Source organism: Cnephaeus nilssonii (assembly GCF_951640355.1).
Source record: "Cnephaeus nilssonii genome assembly, chromosome: 12".
NCBI classification, from domain to species: Eukaryota; Metazoa; Chordata; class Mammalia; order Chiroptera; family Vespertilionidae; genus Cnephaeus; species Cnephaeus nilssonii.
In genome coordinates, this window is record NC_137083.1 from 52,603,353 (window position 1) to 52,627,176 (window position 23,824).

The 23,824-nt window shown below is 42.3% G+C and overlaps 1 protein-coding gene across 3 annotated transcripts in view; it reads right to left on the reverse strand.

Moving 5' to 3' along the window:
- TMEM178B (transmembrane protein 178B) overlaps positions 1-23,824 on the reverse strand; it is a gene marked incomplete at its 3' end in the record, with an annotated part of 362,039 nt that overhangs the window by 300,336 nt on the left and 37,879 nt on the right. The gene's annotated exons all lie outside the window — the stretch shown is intronic.

Consider the following 23,824-nt stretch of genomic DNA (forward strand, 5'->3'; position numbering starts at 1 on the left):
GGGCTTGAGCAGACAGATGAATGAGGCACTTCTTGGCTACTCACACAGCAAATGCCATTTGTCACCCTGGCCAAGTAGGTGGGTGGCTATTTGCAGAACTGGACACATGGTTTAGAGCGGCGGTCGCCAACCGGTGGTCCATGGACCACTGGTGGTCCATGAGGTCTGAGAGGTTGGTGACCGCTGGCTTAGAGGAGCATACTGGTGAATTCTCTGCTCTCTGATGAGCAAGAGAAAGACCTTTGATGTTACTGGCCACAGCTTCCTCTCAAGATTTCCTCGAGTCACACAGCTGGAGGTGAGGGAAAGATGTTCCCAATAAATGTGTAGAGAAGGCAAAGCAGAGAAGGAGAAATTACTGATTCTTTGGCCTGCAACTATTAGATTTTTTTATTTTGAATCTAGTAACTAAGCAGAGTTAGTCAGGTGATTTCTGGAAATGAACTGCTTTGAAATGAATAAATCTTTCAAAGTAGTAGAATTAGCCCAAAAGCCTATGAAATTGTCCTGTGTGAGTTCATTCATCCTGGCTACCTGCTACTAGGTTTATATACATCTGGGCAAAAACTAAAAATCAAATTATCAGCAAATAGCAGGAAAAAATAATTATTGATTTTGTCAATTGTGCATCCTTAATACTTCTAATCTAGAGATTAATGTTTCTGGCTTTGTCATGAAATGCCAAATTGTTAGCTTCACCTACTTCTACAAATTAGTACACACACTTGAGTTTATTGAAGGGTATAATCAGAATTAAACTATTGATGTGGGCATCTGTTTCTAGTGATAGAAATGTAGAGAGAAACACAATTTATGACAGCATTCATTTGTCCTGCTCTTTTCCCTCCCAGGATTGTTATAAAGTATTCTATCTGAGGAAATGGTTGAAAGTCTTTCAGTATGACCCTACCTCCTTCTCTTTAGTTTTTGAATCTAGAATTAACATCAACAAATCCCCTCAACCTTTTAACATTTGTCTTCTCTAATTCCATGCAAGCTGGCTTCTCCACAGCTATGGCAACAAGCCATATTTAAGATTCATTCCCCAGACCAAAGAATTGCCAGAAAAGATACCACTTTTTAACCAATCCTGTATAACGTAAATGGAAAATTAACATATTAGATAGAGGTTAGCGGATGCCACATTCTTTAAATTGTAGGCCTAAGTTTCACATGCCTATCTTTGTCAACTCTAGCAAAATACCACTGACTGGGTGGCCCAAAGAAAGATTTATTTTATCACAGTTCTGGAGGGTGGGAAGTCCAAGATCAAGGTTCCAGCAGGGTTTGTTTTCTGGTGAGAGCTCTCTTCCCCCTTGCAGATGGCCACCTTCCCACTACGTCCCCACATGGCCTTTATACAGTGTGTGCACATGGACAGAGAGCAAGTGAGCTCTCTGCTGTCTTGTCTTATATGGACACTAATCCTTTTGGATCAGGGACCCATCCAAATGACCTCATTCAACCTTAATTACCTCCTTACTCCACAGTGTAGATTCAGGCTTCAATATAGAAATTTAGGGGAGGGAGAAATGTAACAGCATATATATTCAGTTCATAACAATACCAATCAAGAAATTTATTGTTCTCTGGAAATTAGGTAAATTATTTATTCAGTCAGTCAGTCAATATTTATCCAGTTCCTACTATGTGCCAGGCATTTTTCTAATGTGAAAGGAAAAAGAGGGAAAAGGAGAAGAAATGTATGGAAGAAGGGGAAGCATGAATAAGCATTCATGTCTTAGCAATGACTGTTTCTCTTCTTCATATCTTAAATTTTGTGTATTAACCTTTAAAGTGAGTTTACTGGTCCTCAAAACGCTGCCTCTACACATGAAGTATGATGCCTCAAGGTAGAAGTAATACAATTGAAATGACTATTAACTTGTTCTCCCCAAGTTTTGATGAAACTGTATATTCCGAATTGTATTCTAGAACTTCAACTACTTATTTATTTTTTAAAGTTATTTCTTCAATCATTTATTAATTCTGTAAGCCCTAGCCTTTTTCCATTGAAACCCACAGCTACACAGTGTCTCATACATAATGAACATTCATACAATTGTTGAATTAATAAATAAATAACAATAACCATGCACAAAATTTTAAAATGTTGTTTAAATTTTTTAAGTTGTTGTAAAAACTGAGCTCCTGAAACCCAAATATTATATTTCCTACCATATGCCTTATTTTTCCTATAAGTTAGCTTTCAAAAATGGCATAGGAGTTTGTCTTTTAATTAATAGATCAGAAATTATGTCAAATCCTATTTGATTTTTGTGTAAGAGTTGATTTTTTATTCTTGTGTTGGCATCATCACAACAGTGTCTTCCCCATTTCAGGTCACATTACTACCATCAACATGGGTCTTATGTTTCATTCAGTAATCATTTATGAAGCTCCTACAATTGGCCAGGCATTGTCCTAGACGCAGGAGATATAATGGTGAAAAAACACATACAGTCCCTGCCCTTTTGATGCTTACAATCAAGCAAAGGAAGCAATCACACAAAAAATGCATAATTGCTAACCGAAATAAATGTACTAAAGGAAAGGAACCCAGGCCTTTGAAAACTGAGATCAGGTTAGAATTCAAAAGTCTTGTCATTGCCAATAACTACAAGACCTCCATAACCACAATATGAGGTGTCACACTCTGTCAATCACCTCCTAAGTTTCCAGTTTTTACGCGCTCCAGTGACCTATCTCCAACAATCCTTCAATCTCACCAAGACTTACAACCCATTGATCCCATCTTTTCACTGTCCCTCATCCTCTCCTGTCCTTTCTTTCTACATATCCCAGCTTAGATGCAGAAGCCCATCATTATATCACTCATTCACCTAGACCTCCCATCCCCAGGCCCCTCTCACTTCATACTCTGTTCTAGAAAACTCCTGGTTAACTCTAACTCTTTGCCTTCTCCATGCTTCTGCCCATGCAGCAGAACACTGCTAGAGAAAAACACAATCATGCACACCAGTCTCATGTTAGACATGGGATCACAAGCCTCAAGTGATCCCTTGGTGCTGCCTGCAAGGATACTATATTTCCAAGTGCTTGCACTCACCTATGTTCCTGACAATTCACATCTTTTCCTCCTCTTCACCTCTCCATCACCTGCTTACCCATCCTCACTCTCAGTCGATGATCTTGCATCCTGTAACACTGAGAACTGACGCAATTGATGACGTCTCTGCAACCTCCCACCACCACATCTGTCTACCTACCAGCATGTGTGTAACTACCACACACCCTGCATTACCTCCTGTGGTTAAAGTTGCTCGTGCACCTGTCTAACGCAGACTTGAGCACTAGATCCCATCCCTGTGTGCCTTTTCAATGACATCACAGTATGGGCGTCTCCCCGCCTCCCACATCAGCAAATTTCCCTTCGCTATTGGACCATTCCCATTATCATTCAAACACGCTATTATTTCCAACCTTTAAAAATCTCTCTCCTAAACCCTCTTCTCACTCTAGCTAATTCTCCCTTTAATTGTCACCTTTATGACAAATGACCTTTGAGGAGCTCTTTATATCCACTGTCTCCAATATCTCTCCTGCCTTCCTCTTGTGAATCTGCCCAACCTGGCTTTTGCTCCTCTACCATCACAACCTCCAATAACCTCCAAACTGCCAAACACAGTGGGCAAATCTCACTCTTTATTTCATTTGACCAACCAGCAAAATTTGACACAAGCCACTTTCACCACATGGCTTCCAGAACACTGCAAACTCCAGGACATCACTGACCACTCATTCTCAGTCTTCCTTCTCCTAGACCTCTTTATGTTGTAGTGCCCCAAGCCTCAGTCCTTGGGTCTTTCATCTTCTCTCACCCATTCCCTTGGGATCTCATCTAATCACAGCTTTAAACACCATCTATGCTAACAAACTCTGAAACATATCTCCAGTCCAGGCGGCTCGGCCAAACTCCAGATACATATATCCAAGTGCCTACTCTGTAATGTCTAACAGACATCTCCAACTTAATATGCCCAAAATTAATGCCCTAGTCTCCCCAAAGCCTGTTCTACCCAACGTGGTTCCCTTCTTGGTTGATGGCAACTCCATTCTTGCTGAAGAAACAACTGTGGAGCCTTCCCTGAGTTCTCTTTCTTTTATATCCCTTACACCCAATCCATCAATAAACTCACTTCACTCTACCTTTAAAATACCTCCGGAATTCCAATCACGTTTCACCACTTCCACTGCCAACACGCTGGCCCAAGCCACCATCGTCTTGTCTACATTGTGGTAATAGCCTCCTAAGTGATCTCCCTGTTTCTGCCATGTCCCCCTACAGTCTGCTTGCTGTCAACACCACAACCAGAATGGTCCCAATGGCTTCCCAGCTCAAAGCAAAAGACAAGACCTTACAGTAGCCCTACATGACCACATCACCGACTGCTCTGCCTCTCACTACTCACTCACTCCACTCCACTGGCCTCCTGGCTATTTTTCAAACGAGCCAGGCATACTCCAGCCTTAGAGATTTTACACAGGCTGCTTCCCCACCCTTCCCCCTCTATCCCCAGAAATCTGTGTCTCAATCCCTTATTTCCTTCAATGCCATCTTTTTGGTGAGTCCTTCCCTGGCCTGCCTATTTGAAATTGCAAGCCAGTGCCCCCACTCCACTCTTACCCTGTTCCGTTCTCCCACAAAATACTCACAAGCTACAAACACATTATGTAATTTACTTATTCTGATTATTGTTCCCTGACCAGCATGTAGGCTCAGCTAGGGCAGGGGTTTTGTTTATTTTTAACTCATGTATCTCAGATGCCTAGAACAGTGCCTGAACACTGTAAGCACCCAATAAATATATAGAGTCTATACATGAAATGAGAGGCATAGACATCATTGCTAAATGGCCACAATTAAAATATACATAGTTTATCTGAAGGAGTAAAGACGGTGATGAATAGAAAGGACACATTTATTATCACATTTACACAAACGTGTTTATCAAATTGTCTGGTTGTTACTTTGGAAAGTGGCCTGAGGCTGAAAGAAGGTTCCAGATACCTGGTATCTCGAGGAGAGTTAGTTGAAGTATTTCTAAAATGTTCCTACCACCCATCGACCACTCTAAAGAGTAAATGACACTGAACTTGCACTCTTAAAATAAATAAAAAGTGGGCATGGACCACCAAAACCCTAAATTTCTTTAAAGGTTCATGTTTTAGCTTTAAAAGTCAATACATTTTGCATTCCTCTCTGTAATGCATTCATTTGTTTAATATAAAAATGTTAAATTAATTAACAGTTTAATTACTTGGTTTCCCCAATTATCTTAGAGCAGAATTCACAAACCACAGAGGGTCACGTTTGCCCTGGGCATCACCTCACATACCGCGAGTGGAGGAACCCCACTTTGAGAATCACAGGACACTTTGCAACTACAGAACTACTATGAGCAATGCAAAGTCAGATGGAAGCATAAATACAACCTGGCCTCTCTCACAACTTTGCCTCGGCTGACCCTAACTGATGCTTTTTAAAGGTCCTGTGAAAAAGCCTCCCTTGAATTAAACAAACTCTGTATACGTTTCTGACTTTGCTCTCATCGTCTTCTGATGACCAAACACTTTGTTCTAGAGCTACACAGAGCAGCTGCATGTCCCATTTTCCCTCTAGCATCCTTCGGCAGATCTAACTTGGAAGAAGTCATTCATTACAACTGATGAGAGAAATTCAGGAGGAGAGTACTTTTAATGAAAATGATATCAATGTGCATTTCCATTTGTGGCTAAATAAAGCAAAAGAAATAAAATGTTGCATCGTGTAGATAAAATCTTGGGGTGGAGGAAGTTGGCAGACACTGCAGTTTAGCCAGCTGGCCCTTCCCTCCCCCACACTGATTCTGACTCTTGGCCCCTCTTTCCTCTCCTCCCTTCATTCTTCATCATGCTTGTGCTTTAACGTTTGGACAAAAGGCCACGTTGGGGTCGGGGGTAATACTTTGCTGTGATGGGTTCAAATCTGACTCTGACTCTTTCAGTGCACCTGTCCTTAAAGTCAAGAAGAATATCCCCACATACACACCCCGAAAATTCACATGTATGAAGTCCTACCCCCTGGACCCCAGAATGTGACTGTATTTGGAGATCATCTTTAGGTTAAAATGAGGTCATTAAAGTGGGCCAGAATCCAATGTAACTGGTGTCCTAAGAAGAAGGAGATGAGGACACAGACACAGAGAGAAGACCAGGTGGAGACACAAGGAGAAGACATCCATCTACAAGCCAAGGATAAAGGCCTCAGAAGAAACCAGTCCTACCAGCACCTTGACCTTGGCCTTCAGGCCTCCAGAATTGTGAAAAATAAAGTTTTGTTGTTTAAGCCACCTATTCTGTGCTATTTTGCTTCGGCAACCCTAGCAAACTAACATAGCCTACAAATAATAGATGCAACTCAGTAACGATTGAAGGTGAGAGTAGGAAGAGTGGAGGTTGTTGATGACGGTATCCAGATGGCAAAAATAGAGCCACAGGTCCAGGGAGAATAAAATCCTGGAAACCTGACTGCGTTTTTAGACTTAGAGAGGATCCTGGCTTTGCTATATAGTAGTTCAACCCTCACATCCACCAACATATCCTTGAGCCTGAAGAGGAATTTCACCTCTTTTGCTGGCAGTGGAAGGCTTTCCAGAGTCCCACTGGAGGCCTAGATCAGCCTTCCACAGGTCACTGTGCATGAAATACAGGCGTGAAAATGGAGGCCCTTCCCCCAACAGCAGGAGCCAGGACAGCCCACTTCCTGCGAGCCTTCAGGATGGCAAAGGCTTTGCTCACTGCCCAAGAGGCACTCCCTGCATCTCAGGAGGCCCGGGGAACACAAATCCTGTTTGTTTCACATTCAAAACTGGTGAAATTTCTGACCTAACTCAGATTCAACTACCACGCTTGTAGCAAGAGCTTGAAAAAGGCATGAGTGTATTCTCAGTAATGTGTGGCAAGGGTGGGCAGGGAAAAAAGAAATAAAATAATTTGTTTTGATACCCAGTTCCCTAAGTGAAGACAACTCTCTTCTCTCAACAGAGATTATGCAGAGGAATTGATTCCCTAAGGATCCTGAATCCAATCAATCCTGTTTTCCTTGCTATGATAAGGTTTACCAGAGAAAACCCATACTTCCAGCATTAATGCAGTCTTAGTAAAATTTGCCATAAACCTCCAAAGAAAATATGTCAGCAATATTGTTATTGAGTAAGTGGAACAACATATTGCATGGTACAAACTCTAAAAACACACCTCATTATTGTATAAATTCCCAGTCACATTTCTGTCTGTGGAAGTCATGTCATAGCACTAGTCCTCCATTCACTTGTGCCTAGTCTTAAACATTCACTTAGTCATTCCATCAACATTTAAAGCATTCCTACTAAGTGCCAGGCAGGGTGACAGAAATGGAGATAAATAGACAAACAAGATACAGTTCCTGCCTTCGAAGCACTCGTTATCAGGTAAGGTAGACAAATAAATCCACAGATTATAATGCAGTAGGATAAATGCTACATTACAGGCAAAGAGAAAGAAGAGATGGGAACTGAAAACAGTGATGCTTGTGTTCAGGATTCTGAAGGCATTCTGACTTCTGATCAGAGAGGATGTGAGCCGCAGGGCACACTGGTTTCAATGCTTTGCGATCTCCACTCAGTCTGACATCTACGTGCACTACCTACAGCCCCTCATCCTGCCCCCAGAGTCCACGTCAGCTGTGATTCAGCAAGACAGGACTTGCCTCTGCCTTCTGAAGTCCTCAAAAAAGATGAGTTGGTACCACCTGGGGAGCAATAATGCTGTTTTTTTCTCTCCACACTTGAAAGAAAACGAGGTAGCTGGAAAATGATAGGTACAGCAGTAGAGAAACCCTGCAAAGGACATAAAGGGCTGTTCTGAGTGCCTCTGGGCTCCTGGATGTAATGTCCCATGAAGCATAGGCCTTGGGATAGCTGAGGGTGGGCTATGCTGGAAAGAGCTCCAGATGGTGACTCCAGAGTCCTGGCCCCGTCAGCTTCAACTTTGTCATCTGTAAAATGGGATCATACCATCTACCCTGCCTACCTTTCAGGGAGCTTGGAAAATCAAAGGAGCTGTGATAAGTGAAAATACTCTTAAGCCTGAAAAACACTGTACAAATATAAGAGAGGATTATAATTAACCTAGTCACAAAGCTGCCATAGGGCCCGATGAAAATACGCCATACCCCTCTGGATCGACAAAGTGTGAATATGGTTAAAAAATAGGGACAGCTACTCCCAAACAGAGACAGTTGGTGTGTGGGCAAACCCCGACAAGTATTTTCTATGCCAGGAAACCTGCATATGCTCAGAAGCTAGCACGTTCTGTTGGCCTTATAGCAGCAATGTAGGAGAGCTCGAAAGCTGAAATCTGCAACAGGCAACACCACTGCCAAACACAACTGTCCCAGCTCCAAGGAGTATGCTGCACACCAACCCCTGTCGGTGGACTAAAACAGACCTGTGCTATTAGACAAAGGAAACCCAGAGGACATACGCACGATCAATGCAAACACAGCCTCTAGCAAAGTGGCCATGTTTTGAACACTGATATGCTGAACATTTACATGCTGAAACTTAACCCTCAGTGAGATGGTAGTAAGGGTGGGGCCTCTTGCAAGTAATTAGGTCATGAGGGTGGAGCCTTCCCCAATGGAATTAGTGCCCCTTTTCACAAGGCCAGAGAACTCTCTCGTCCTTGTGCCATGTGAAGGCTGTGACAAGATGGCAGTCTATGACCCAGGAAGTGAGTCTATGACCTCACTAGCCATCGAATCTGCTGGCATCTGGATCTTGGACTTCCCAGCCTCCAGAACTTGAGAAATAAATGTTTGTTATGTAAGCCACCCAGGACCCTGGTATTATTATAGCAGCCTGAGCAGACTCAGACACTTACCTATGCATTTCAAAGTCTATAAGTAAAACCCCCTAAAAAACAAACAAACAAAAAACTCATCCAAGGACATATTTATTAATTTGAGAGAGAGAGGGACAGAGAAACATCAATCAGTTGCCTCCCATACACACCCTCACCAGTGATCAAATCCACAACCTAGGTATGTGCCCTGACTGAGAATCGAACCCACAACCTTTTGGTGTATGGGACAACACTTCAACCAACTGAGCGTAAAACACTTTTTAATAAGAGTTCCCGATAGTAAAACTATTTCTACAACCTGACGAATGATTCACAAAAATAGTACTTTTTCTATCTGATTATAGTACATTTTCCAATACAATGAACGCTTTGTTTGGCTGAACCATTTAATAGTCATTCACACTCTCTAATGAAACTACTAATTACAAAATCTCTGCATTGTAGGCAATAAAAGGGGGTTGCTAACCTCTTCACAGCGCCTTAGTCATGCCATCAAGTAGCAATTACTCTTCAATGGTCCTCCCCCTTTTTCACTGATTCTCACCTCAACAATCCCAACCAAACCCACTGAAAACTGAAACTCACTCAAGCATAAAGGTAAGCAAACACTAATACACAACTCCTACATACATTACCCAGGAACTAGAGGAAGAAAAATAAGTAATGACAAGGATCATAGGAGACCCTCATATTCAGATTATCCCTTTGCACTGGCTGACACAGGAAGAGCAGGGCTCCAGCTCTCTGCAGAGCTAAAAACGTAATTTTTAGTAATGTGGTCATTAAAATTAAACTCCATCACAACGAAAATATTTGATACCTGATAGAGTCTATTGTACCAGAATACATCACCTATTACTTTTCTTTCTATATAGCTACCTGTCATCTATCAGTCTCAGCAGCTGCTGTCGTCCAACAAAATAAAAGGGAGCACCAAAACATGTTGAGATGTGTTTCTTTCAGGAACAGTAGCTTCCAAGCCACGAGAACTATCTTGGAGAAGCTACACCCACCCAATGCCCTAAGCTCCAAGGGCATCTGTCTCCACCTGTACCAGAGAAAACACAAGTTAATCACTTCACCCATTTCCACTGAGGCTCTTTAAAGAGAAGTGTCTGTAGCTGAAGAAATCAACGTTTACCACGTGCACATAAGCAAAAAGACAGAAAGAAGTGAAAATCTATAGTTAAAACAAAGATCACATGAAATGTTTTATTGTAGTTCATTAATTAATTAATCAAGAGTTAGACAACAGGCAACAGATTTGGGGTAACTTTTGCCAAACCCAAATTAGGTTCAAAGAGCCAAAATATTTTTCCAGACTCGCAAGTTATAGACTTAGAATATGGTGACTTATCTAATATTCCAAAGAAGGTATGCCAAAAGATTTATTTCAAATCAAGCCTTTGGAATTTAATCTTTTTCTCCTTTCAAAAGATCCATGGAATGTAGTAAGAGCTTTGAGGGCACTTACATCAGAATCTGTCTACTTATAAAGTAGCCAAACTATTTAAGGTCATCCGTTTGTTTAAACAAACACCAAAATGTATACATTCAGTTGATTGTGCCTTAAAACACTTTAATGCTTTTACCTCTGAGGTCTATGTAATTATTCCATTGCTCAAAAACATTTCTAGAATGCTTCTTTTGGGATAATTTTTAGAATAAGTTTATGAGGCACTCAAGAAAATCAGTTTATTGTCATGTACTATACACACATTTGCATTCATGCAAACACAGTCGACCTTCATTGTATCTACAGAAGACATCAGAGTAAATAGTCTAAACATAATTTCTATTTGGTCGAGCATGCTTTTGTGTATTTATGTTAGAATACAGGTATTTTGGAACTTCTGTAAATTTGTGTCCACTAAAATAACAGCCACATGATGATTCGGGAGCCGGATTGAATCAGGAGTATCAGGAAGGCTGACCAGTCCTCCTGCACTGCCCAAAATCCAGCCTGCTCTCTACTCCAAGCTGGTTCTAGAAAATGCTAGCATCTCTCACACTTTGCAAGAAGAAGGAATGTGTGAGTGTTTGCACTTACACAGAGTGAGGAGTGAGAACTTTCAGAGAGAAAATGATCACTCAATCAAAAGATCCAAAGGGCCTTAAAAATGAACCCACCCAGTTATTCCCAATCCAGCTTTACGGTAGAGCATCTGGCCTACCCAAACATACTACATAAGAACTTATAGAATCAGGGGTCTGAGAATCTGCATATTTTTAAACTGCCCACATGAGTATAAGTGAATTAAGAGACACCGTTTTTACTTTATGACAAAAGCTATAAAACAAAAGGCAGTCACCCTGGGTGAGTGGCAAAGCTGGAAGTAGGAGTCAATGCTTTGGCTCAACCTAGCACTGTGAGGTCAAGTAAACGTTCACCAATAGCTGAACTTAAGGACAACAGCACATTTATGCATTGTCCTTAATTGACACATATGAAATTGTGATTTGCTATGGATCTACAGCAGTGTAAATCAAGCTTCTGTGCCCAATCAAGGAGTTAGGACCCTACTGATATGGGAGCTCTCTGGTGATCTGCATCTCTCTTTGAGAGGCCTCAGTTATGGCTCTTTAACAATAAATTGCTAGCCATATTTCATTCCATTCAGCAAGTTGACAATTCAATTCAGAGAGAATTAATGTGTAAATGATTAATCATAACCAGGCAAGTAAGAAAGGGGAGAAGGGAGCTATTTATAATGATGTTAGAAAATAATGTGACCACAAAATACTCATCCCACCTAATACCTAAAATTTCACATTATAAATGTATTCCTTTAGCTTAAAGTTTAGTCTTTATATCTGTAGCCAGTTCCCTGGGAAGGGCCAAGCATTGAGCTTTATTGGTCATTTACACCTGATAGTAAAGGATCTGCTCAGACTCTTTCCTCAGATGAAGGGCTATGATCAGAAGGAAGGTAGAGAAAAGGAGTTCTATAAAGGGAGGAAAAGATTTGGAATAGGGAGAGAGGGGTCTCCAAAAACAAACTCCACAGATGTCCCTGGGTCCAGTTCTGCTGTAGAGGGCACTGTGTGGTCAAGCTAGCTTTAGCAAAGTTGAAAAGTTTTATTTTGGATTTTTAAACAAGTTTTTTGTTTGGTTTGGGTTTTGTAAATATAGGTGACCAAGATGGGAGGCAAAGACAGATTACTTAAAAAGCAAATTTAATCTGAAAGGTAAAAACGCCGTCCAAAAGATATAACAAACAGGAGACTTCCAGATATGTGCTTGCCCATACGGCATTTCTGACAACAGAGATCATTTTGGCAATTATCTAATGCAGAGACCTACATACAAATGATCCTGTTTAATCCATTCTATTTTCTTTCAACTTTTAAATGTAATAGTAGTCAACACTTACTATGTGCCAGGAGCTGTTCTTGGGTTTTTACTTATATAAACTCACTCAACCCTTACTTACAACAACACTCGCATAAACTCAATCAACCCTTACAATAATTCTATAATTAAAAATAAAATCTTCACTTTACAGATAAGGAAACTGAAGCCTGAAAAATTTAGGTAACTTGCTGAGGGTCACACAGGACATAGTGAAGCTTGAATTTGGAAGCAGTATTCTAATGAAGATATTTAAAACAGAAGCCTAGACAAACCACTTTACACATAAATTTTTTAAAATTGGATTGACAGCAAACATATTTTTTAAATTGTGTTATGATAATCAAGAAAAGGGGGAAATAAATAAGTTTTTTAAAATTAAAAAATAAAATTAAAATAAATTATGTTATAATAAACCTGATAAGCCTTGGATTTAAAATGCTAAGGCCTTTAAAGGAACAGTTCTGTATGTAGTATAGTGTGAGTGATTAGCATTAGAAGAACATTGGCATTGCAGAAATTTTTCAGTACCAAAATTTCAAGTGCCATAAGCTCTAACTTCAAGAGAGTGAGTGAGTAAAAGAAGTAATAAATTGGAGCGATGCCTCCTGGCTGGGAAAAAGTCACTGGGAAGGGAACTTGCAGCATGGAGCTTTTTTGATAAAGTCATGAAACAATAGAAAATCATGAGTAGAAAATTTTGGCAAACCAAGATTTTAAAAAAATAGTCTGGCCCTGGCGATGTTGCTCAATGTTATGGTTAGAGCGTCAGCCTGCGTACCAAAGGGTCGCGGGTTCGATTCCCAGTCAAGGTCATGTACCTAGGTTGGGGGTTCACTCCCTAGCTCCAATCAGGGCACATGCAGGAGGCAATCAGTAAATGTGTCTTTCTCACATCAATGTTTCTCTCTCTCTCCACTCCTCCCTCCCTTCCACTCTTTCTGAAAAGCAATGAAAAAAATATCCTCAGGTGAGGATTAACCCCCCAAAAAAAAATTAAAAGGAAAGAAAGGTCTGATTGTTTAAGAAAAAAATAACTGTCTAATGCAGGCGTCCTCAAACTACGGCACGCGGGCCATATGCGGGTGTTTTTGCCATTTTGTTTTTTTACTTCAAAATAAGATATGTGCAGTGTGCAAAGGAATTTGTTCATAGTTTTTTTTAAACTATAGTCCGGCCCTCCAACGGTCTGAGGGACAGTGAACTGGCGCCCTGTTTAAAAAGTTTGAGGACCCCTGGTCTAATGGATAATCTCTAAAAGAAGAAATACTGCACACAGTAAAGGTAATGAGATTTGAAGGAGGAGATTGAAAATTTAACACAATGAAAATGATAAATTTGTCAGGACCATGGAGCAAGGCCATCACCAGTACTTGCTTTTCCCTTCATCCATCTTTGACAATACTTAAAAATTTGGAGGAAAAGATATTGAGTAATCCTTTATTTCTTCTAACCTCATTACAAATGTTATCCTACCTAATAAAAGAGTAATATGCAAATTGACCCTAACTCCGCTACACCCACAAGCCACACCTGCCAGCCAATCAGGAGCAAATATGCAAATAAACCCAACCAAGATGGCTACAGCCACAGAGAGCAGGAGGGAGGCTTGGGTTTCCCCAGTCACAAAGGAAGCCAAGCTTTCCGCCTGCCGTTGCCAGCCTAAGCCTCCACTCAAGGCTACAAAGTTTCAATTATAGAAGGTAAACAAATCCAAATAGAAATGGCGGCAGCTACGGAGCTGGAAAGAGCAGGAGGCAAGGGTTGCCCCTGGCAATGGAGGAAGCAAAGCTTCTGCAGCCCTGGCTGGCCTAGGTCTCTGCTCCAGGCTACAAAGTTTCGATTATAGAAGATACATCAATCCCAAGAGAAATGGCTGCTGGCCACGGAGTGAGCAGGAGGCTTGGCTCTACTCCAGGCTACAAAGTTTCAACTGTAGAAGGTAAATAAATCCCAGATACCAGGGCCTCTGCTTGGGTCACCAGGAGGCATGGCCGGCCTGCAAACCACCACAGGCCCTTCACCCAGGCTGCCCCACACCCCAAGGGAACCCCCACCCTGATCCGGGATACCCTTCAGGGCAAACCAGCTGGCCCCCACCCATGCACCAGGCCTCTTATCCTATCTAATAAAAGAGTAATATGCAGATTGACCATCAATCCAATACACAAGATGGCTGCCCCCATGTGGTCAAAGATCCTTCCCCCATGTGGACACAAGATGGCCACCACAAGATGGCCAGCAGAGGAGGGCAGTTGGGAGGGACCAGGCCTGCAAGGGAGGGCAGTTGGGGGCGATCAAGCCTGCAGGGGAGAGCAGTTGGGAGGGACCCAGGCCTGCAAGGGAGGGCAGTTAGGGGTGACCAGGCCTAAAGGGGAGGGCAGTTAGGGGCAAACACGCTGGCAGGGGAGCAGTTAGGCATCAATCAGGCTGGCATGGGAGTGGTTAGGGGGTGATCAGGCTGGCAGGCAGAAGCAGTTAGGGGCAATCAGGAAGGCAGGCAGGTGAGCAGTTGGGAGCCAGCAGTCCTGGATTGTGAGAGGGATGTCCGACTGCCCGTTTAGGCCTGATCCCACCAGGATCAGGCCTAAATGGTCAGTCGGACATCCCTCGAGGGGTCCCAGATTGGAGAGGGTGCAGGCTGGCCTGAGGGACACCCCCTCACACACCCCCATGCACGAATTTCGTGCACTGGGCCTCTAGTATATAATAAAAGCCTAATATGCAAATCGAACCAACGGCGGAATGAAGAGGGAATGACCGGTCGCTATGATACGCACTGACCACCAGGGGGCGGATGCTCAACACAGGAGCTGCCCCCAACCCGCAGGCCCCAGGCCAGCCAAGGCAGGTGCCAGTAGGGGCCCCCTGATCGCCCCACCGGTCGCCCCACAGAGGGAGGCGACCGGCGGCAGCGGCGGGAGGGTGGGGCCGGTGAGCGGGTGGTGCCAGGCCAGCCAAAGTGGGTGCCAGCGGGGGAGCCCCCACAGATCAGCCCTGATTGCCGACCAGGCCTAGGGACCCTACCCATGCATGAATTTTGTGCACCGGACCTCTAGATGAATATATAAATGAATGAAACACCATTACAATAGGGTATTGGTAGAAGGATATAGCATTTATTATGCCAACCTGGATGTAGAAAGTTTACTGGTTGCTCTAATCTAGGTTTTCATATCAGAGTTAAAAGGGGGTGCATTAAATTATCACATTCCTGAGTAAATAATGAAATACTGGCTACTGTACAAATAAACTCTACAATCTCATTGGCTTAATTAAGAAGTTTACTATTTGCTCACTAAGGTCTGATTGGTCAGCAAAACAGAAGAGACTACTGTTCCCTGTCATTTAGGGACTTGGACTTCCCAAGGCTTTGCTATCTTCAATTCCTGGCTTCCACCATTACCCAGAACGAGGCATCCAGACATAAGATAGAAGAAAGTAGGAGATCACAAAGAAGAATTTTATGGGGCAGACATGGAAGTGGAATATATCTCTTATATCCACGTATCATTAGTCAGAACTCAGTCATATGGCCACCCCTAGTTGCAGAGAACGCTGGGGGGAAATAGTCTGGCTGTGCACTCATAAAAAAAGAGAAATAAATTTGGTGAACAGAAAGCCACTCTTTGTAGGGCAACCATCTGGCCTACACAGTGCATTTTAAAGCAGAGTGTAACAAAATATTTAAAATGGAATCCTACTCTATCAAACTATTTCCCCCTCAAGTCTGGGGAAATGCCAATTATAAGGGGAGCCAGAGCAAGAATTTGGCCAAGAGGCTAATCATGTTGTAGGAAATGAGTTGTGAGTTTCTTCCCCTCGAGGTACCATGTCTGCGCTATTGATGACAGTGGAGAGGTATGACTTGGTTGCCTGGTGCCACCACCAGCACTTGCTCTTCCCTTCATCCATGTGATGCAAGGTAGGAATTCAAAACAGGCAAATACACAGGTACTTCCCCAATTCAACCAGCACCAGGAGACAGAATCCTGAAGTGTGGGGGTAGAAAGAGCACAGAAAAAGACAACAGTCCTGGTATAACCATACTACTATTTACGAGTCTGGCAATAGATGAAAATCTTTCCTGACTCTCCGGTGCCTCGTGTAAAATGCGGATAATCATTCCTGCTGTATATGCTCTTCTCCTATGGGTGAGGTGGTCAGAGTTCAACTGGTGAAGAAAAGTACCAATGAAAGGCTATAACAGAGAATAAACAGCTACTGAAAAGACAGAGAGCAAGTAGGTGATAGAAAATTAGGGAAGAGAGCAATCTATTGAATAAGCCTATTGCTGTGATAGTTGTGGAAGAAAGTGGCAATAACCTAACAGGAAAAAAATTATAAGATATAAATTTTCCAAGAGCTTGAAAAGAAATAAAATTGGTCATGACACACCCCTTGAAAAAGATTTTATGGAAATTCAGAACTTACTCAAATACAGCTGGAACCAAACATATTCCCAGGCACAAATCTAAAGGGTAAAGAAAAAAACGTCAAAAGCTAGGTGCAATTATAGGTAGCAATGAATGACATTTTCCACATCGTTTCCAAATTGGGACCACTTTCCTCCCGATTTGAGTAGGAGGCCAAGGTGAAATTATATACCACCTGCTCCACTAACTTGCACCTGTTACTCTGTGTTTAGAACTTACACAGTTTTTCTTATAATTTTGAGTCCTTACAATACCCAAGAAGAAATAATAGAGGCTAATAATATCCATACCTTCTCAAAAAATGTGCCAAGTGATTGCCTATAAATGTGGCTCATAATTTTTTTACAATATCCAGACTCTTTTTCCCCCCAAGAAATGAAGATTGTGTGACTTTAATGCCTACATGTAGAAAATATTTGTTGCCGAGAAGTTACCAGAAATTCTTGGGCTTTGTTTTCCAGAGACACTTACAGTATAATAAACAAAGAAGACTAATTCTGCACTATCATAGGTCTTCTGTCATTTAATCAGTGGCTCTGAAACACAGACACAGTGCAGCAGTTTTAGGATGACAAGGCAAGAATGAGCCTGAAAATAAAGCAGCTTTATCTCAAAAACGACCTGAATGTCATCAGAGCCAAAGTACCCTAAGATTCTGATTAGAGTGATGTCATTAAGTAGAAAACTGCAGAACCATTCGTTAAGGATCCCTGCAGCAGCTAATAAGTGAGGTTTGAGGATAGGCTGTCCTTTCTTTTAAAAATGAAACCTTTTGCCCTGGCCAGTGTGGCTCAGTTAATTGAGCATTGTCCCATGTACCAAAAGGTTGCCGGTTAAATTCCCATTCAGGGTACATGCCTGGGTTGCCAGTTAGGCAACCTATCAATGTTTCACTCTCACATGAATGTTTCTCTCTCTCTCCTTCTCCCTTCCTCTTTCTCTAAAACTCAATTTAAAATCTTTTTTTTTTTTTATGAAACCTTTTTAAACTTTTCAGAGCTCCATACTTCAAGACATAACATATCACATTCCAAATAACACCTGAGGATCAAATGTCTCAGAATGTCCAACAGTTCACCAGCCACCTGGTGCAAAGAACAGTTAGGCTACTCTAACGATTTCCTTTTTATAAAGCAGAAAGCAAAGCCAGCATGCATAACAAGAATGTAGTTCAGCCCAGCCAGCATGGCTCAGTGGTTGAGTGTCGACCTATGAACTGTGAGGTCACAGTTCAATTCCCAATCAGGGCACATGCCCAGGTTGTGGGCTTGATCCCCAGTGAGGGGCGTGCAGGAGGCAGCCAGTCAATTATTCTCTCTCATCATTGATGTTTCTCTCTCCTTCTCCTTCTCCCTTCCTCTCTAAAGTCAATGAAAATATTTTTTTTAAAAAAGAATGTAGTTTACTCTCCAATCCTGTTTTCTTCAGAGAAACTCCCATTAAATGCTCATGACAATAGATGCTGACATATTATAAAAACTTGCCTCTAAGAAGTTTAAAGCTCTTGGCTCAAATTATCCCACAAGTCTGTCCTGTGAGCAAGATGACTGATAACTTGCATCAAGAAAGTCTTGAATCATTACTTCCTTGCTCTCCTAAAACATGTGTTTCTTCCTGGGCCACATCCCTTTCCTTCCATCCTTGTCGCTATCTTCTTTCTGCCTCATCCTCTCCAGCAATTGCTTCAGCAATTCTTCCCTCTCTCTTTTTTCTTAACCATCAGTCTTGTCATTATCTACTGGATCCTCCCCTCCCCATCAGCCTACAATTATGCTATTATTTCTCTCATTTCTCTAATTTCTTAGTCCAGTTACCATTTATCTCCTTACTTTTGCACCAAAAATTCTTTAAAAAGTTGTCTGCACTCATTGTCTCCAATCCCTCCCCTCCTCCCATTCACTCTTGAATCCATCACTGAAATCAATGAACTCCACATAGTGAAATCCAAAGTTCAAGCCTCAGCCTCATCTTACATGACTCCCTGGCTGCCTTCGACACTACTGATCACTTCCTCCTCCTTCATTTTCTTTACTTGTCTTCCAGGACACACTTCCCTAATTTTTTTCTCACTACACTAGCTGTTTGTTCTCAGTCTCTTTTGCTGATTCCTCCTCATCTCCCAGAGCTCTGTAAAGCCAGTGGGCCCAGGACTTAATACTTAAACCTCTTGTCTTCTCTATTTACGCTCACTCTCTAGGTGATCTCATTCAATCTCATGTCTTTAAATCTATAAGCTGATGACTCCTAAATTTACATTCCAAGTGAAACGTCTCCCCTGAAGCCAGGCCAATATATCCAACTAACTATTGACCTCTCTGCTTAAGCATTTAAAAGGCATCCCAAGGGTTATCATATCCAAAATAATGGATCCCCAAATCAACATCCTCCTGCAGTCCTATCCACCATATTTAATGGCAACTCTAACAGCTCCTCAGGCTAAAAACCTGGTATAATCTCCTTATCTTTTTCTCACCCACCCTGCATCTGATCCATCAGCCAATTCTGATAGTTCTCCATTCAAAATATATCCAGAACCCAATTTCTTCTGTCATCACTCCAGCTCCAGCCTCCATCTATGCTGGCTGGTTTTCATATACATGCCCCACTGTAATCTATTATTAAACTCAGCAACCCAAGTGATGTTTTAAACCATAAATCTAATAATGTCATTCCCCCTCTCAGAACCCTACAGTGGCATCCCATCTCACTCCTTCCTATGGCCTTCAAATCCTATGTGAGGTGACTCTTTACTTCTCCAACATCATATTCTACCACAGGCTCCCTCATTTACTCCCCTCTCTCAGTCATTCTGCCATCCTTATCATTTCTCCAATATGCTAGCCATTCTCCTACATCAGGGCACTGCCCTTGCTATTCCCTATCTGAAATCCTCTTCCCCCAGATGTTCCCATAGCTAATTTCCTCATGTCCCCAGGTCTTTACTTAAAAGTCACCTTCTCAGTGAGGTCCTCCCTGGTCACCCCATCTACAATTTCAACCCTGCCTCCACATTTCCTATCCCTTTCCATGCTTTTTTATCCTTAGCACTAATCACTGTCTAACATATTACATATTTTACTTATTCACCTTCTTATTTACTCGATAAAATACACATTCCATGTGGGTAGGAGGTTTGCCTATTTGGTACACTACTATACCTTAAGCCAAATATTCACCAAATAGTTGTTGAATAAATGAATGTGTAATCTGTTTAATTTATTTATGCACCATGAATGAGAATCCCAGAGTAGAAACTGTTACCCCACTGCAAAAAGTCATCATCCCTAGGAACTCACCTATGTGTAAGTAGCCTCAGCTCAAGTATAGCCTCGACTGTGCACAAAGCCTTGAAGTTAAGAACCTTAGCCAAGGAGCTTTGTGCAGTCTTCTCTAAGCTTCTACCGCCCTCCAACCCCACCCGTTATCACTCTGTGTTTAGGGCCTCTGCCTTTCCCAACTCCTCACTGATGCTGGATCCAAGCCCACCCCAGTCTCTTAAAAATCAGTGTTCAGATTACAGGAAGATTTTTTTTAAATTACTATGACAACCAAGAACAACTACAATCCAGTAGTGTTTGAGGCCAAAGAAATTAATTTTGTATTTCTCCATCTGAGAATTCTTCCATTAAAAAAACCTGATTTTGTTTTGAATTCAGCTCTAACAGTGGACACAAAATCCCCTGGACTGTGTGCTTCAGCCTGTTAAAGTCTTTATTGTAGGACTCACCACCTTCAGAGAGTCCATTTCTTTCTTCTAAATAATAAGGACCCCAATGCAGGGATATCATCGTGTTGTTGCTCCTAAATGCATTCACTACCTGGAGACGATCTATCTTCTGCAGAGAAGCCATTATGGCCTCTGATGCATCTCCCTTTTTAGCAGCTTATTGATCCACAAGCGCCCAGCCAGCCATACCTCCACAGATATGTGTAACAAAAGCTGATACAGGCATGCTGCTGGCACAGAAGCATAAAAGTCCCTCTTAGAACTGTTAGTGACTCTGCTGAACCAAAGAGATGAAATGCCACCTTCCAGTTTGAACTAACCCTCTGGGTTCCTATAGATTTTAAAATAAACATATATGAGAAGGGTTTTCTAGGGTAAGGGTTACCCACCATTTTAGGAGACTCACATTACTATATAACTCATCATATTTTTCATAATTACTTTTACAACTAAAGCCAGCTCTTTAAAGCACCAGTTTAGCCTGGCCGGCCTGGCACCGTGGTTGAGCATCAGCCTATGAACCAGGAGATCACGGTTCGATTCCCTGTTGGGGCACATGCCCGAGTTGTGTGCTCAGTCCCTAGTGTGGGGCATGCAGGAGGCAGCTGATCAATGATTCTCTCTCATCGTTGATGTTTCTATCTCTCTTTCCCTCTCCCTTCCTCTTTTGAAATAGAAATATATATTTAAAAATAAAACACCAGTTGGGATTCGTACCCAATGGTTACTAATGAATTACACTCTGAATTTGATTTGTAGCACTTTATACAACTTGAACAGAAGGTAGTGAAAATCAGTATTCTAGCTCAAACCCAGCATAGACTTAACTAGTATAAGTCCTGGAGTTATGGTGGTCATAGATAATGTTTCCTTGATATGAATCACTTATTCAACCTGGTTCAGAGAACCAAGCAATGCAGCTGCATCTATATTTATCTACTGAAACCTAAAGAATTTCTCTACTTATCGAATGAGATGGCCATGGGTTCCTCCCTTAGCAGGTCCTGTGGCTACAGGAAAATTCCTTAAACCTTCACTGTGAAATGACCCAGTCTGAGTAACAGTCACTGTCATTTTGGAAGAGAATCCACTTCTCTGTGAGACCCTGAAGAATGAACACCTCTTTCATCCATCGTTGAACTGGACTTGGTGGTCTTCACAAGCAGAGATGTGTTGACTGACCCCAATGCCTTTCTGTCCTCAAGCCCCCTGTGGAGGACGAATGACTTTTGTGAACAATGCTGTTCACCAACCACAATGGAGCCAGATATGCCATGACCCAGCCCTCTTGAAAGTCATGAAGAATGAAATGAGGTATGAACCAGAGAGGAGTCAATCACAGAAGGCCCAGTCTCTCTCATTCACTATCTGACCAAAATCACCATCAGAAGAGATTTGAGGAAGCTGCCCTAAATAAACAGTTGGGAGGGAGGCTTCATGGGGGTAGCCTGAAGACATTCCTGATGATAAAAAAGTTTAAACTTCCGAGAGAAATCCTGAAGGAACTGTCAAATATGCCAGACCCAACAGTAAATTTGGAAAATTATATCCACGATAGGAACAAGAAATGTAGGTAGCCTTCTCTTTATCCAATGTACTGTGAAAGGGAAGACCAGCCTAGGAAAGGCATGAAGAGGAGAGAAAAGTGGGCAAGACCATAATGAAGAGGCCTAATCCAGGAAAAATGGAATAGTCCCCACTTGAAATTCTCCTCTTGTGAATCAGAAATATGGGTGCTTTAGAAAAATACAAACCTTAACAAAGGAAATAAATTGAAGTTTATCACATGCATTACAGAACAATTCACAGCAGGTTTCCTGTTAATAGTGAGTCTCCCTAGTCCAATGAAATCATGGCTCTTTGTTAAATAACATTTCCAGATCGACTGCATTAACTGAAGTAAACTTTCATTCATTCAACAAATAAGTATTAAATACCTATTGTGGCCCATGCATTATGCAAAACACTGCAGATAAAAAGATGAATAAGAAATAGTTCAAAACCAGTTTCAAAAAGAAGGGGAACATGTGGAGAAACAAAAATGTCACTGGTGCTAGGAAGGGGTTGTGTTTGGTGAGTGACAGAGAGCTAAGGAGGAAAAAGGCAATGCAACCTGGGAGATGGGGTGAGAGAACACCAAGCAAGACGAGGAGGAGGGGCCTGAAGCTGACTCCAAAAAAATAAACAGGTGTTAGCCAAGCAGACTGGGGGTGCGGGGAGGGACAAGCAAAAACAGGGACTTCCAGGCAAAGGAAGAAGCTTCATAAATAAAGACTCCCAAGGCATAAAACAGCGTAACCTGTTCGGGGACCCAGAAGACCTTCACCGGGGCTGGAGGAGGATATGCTGGTAAAGAAAAGTATGCTAAAGGGTGAGATGGACAAATGGGAGGGCATGTTGCAGGAGCTGTGAGGACTTACGTGCCAAAGTGAGGAGGATGGACCTTATCCTGACTGTTGGAGCCACTGGCAAATTTTGAGTAAAGCGATAACATGCTTAGATTTACATTTAGAAATAATCACTCTGAACAGAAAGCACTGACAAGAGATGAGATTAGGGAATGGGGAAACCGGAGAGTGCCACAAGAGCATGATAGTGAGGGCCTGGCAGCAGCATTCAAGTAGGATGGGGAGATGAACCTAACAGTATGAGGAGTAAAGGTGACCTGTTCCCGCCTGGGTGAGTAGGGCAGGAAGGAAGAGGGCCCTAAGGATGATGCTCAAGTGTCTGGTTTGGGCAAGTAGAGAGGTAGTAATGTCATTCCCTAAGACAGAGGAACATGAAGGAGAAATGACTGGAGGAGAGAGGAGGGGAGGCAGAAAATATGTTCTTTTGGACCCATGGAACATCCAAGTGGAGATATCCAGTAGGTGAGATGTTTGGGTGGAAAGTCTGAGCGAGAGAGTTTCAGTGCAACAAGGCATGGGCGTCAAGGGGTGAAAATGGTCCTAGATGTGAATGAGATTGATCAGTGAGTGTGTGAAGGGTGAGGAAGAGAGGTGGATTCCTGGAGAACACCACGGGTTGAGAAAGAAGAGCCAGCGAAGGAAAGGAGTAAGGACAGAAACTGAAGCCTACCCAGGAGAGAATGGTGTCTCCAAAGCTAGGGAAGGCAAAGTTTTCTTTTCTTTTTTTCTTTCTTTTCTTTTAAATCCTCATTGGAGGATATTTTTTTCATTGTCAGAGTGGAAGGGAGGGGAGAGGGAGGGAGAAGGGAAGGAAAGAGTGAGAGACATCAATGTGAAAGAGACACATCGACTGGTTGCCTCCTGCACGGACCCCGACCTGACCAGGCCTGGGGATCAAACCCCCAACTGAGGTACATGCTCTTGACAGAGAATTGAACACATGATTGAACCCGCAACCCTTTGGTCCACAGGCTGACACTCTAACCACTGAGCC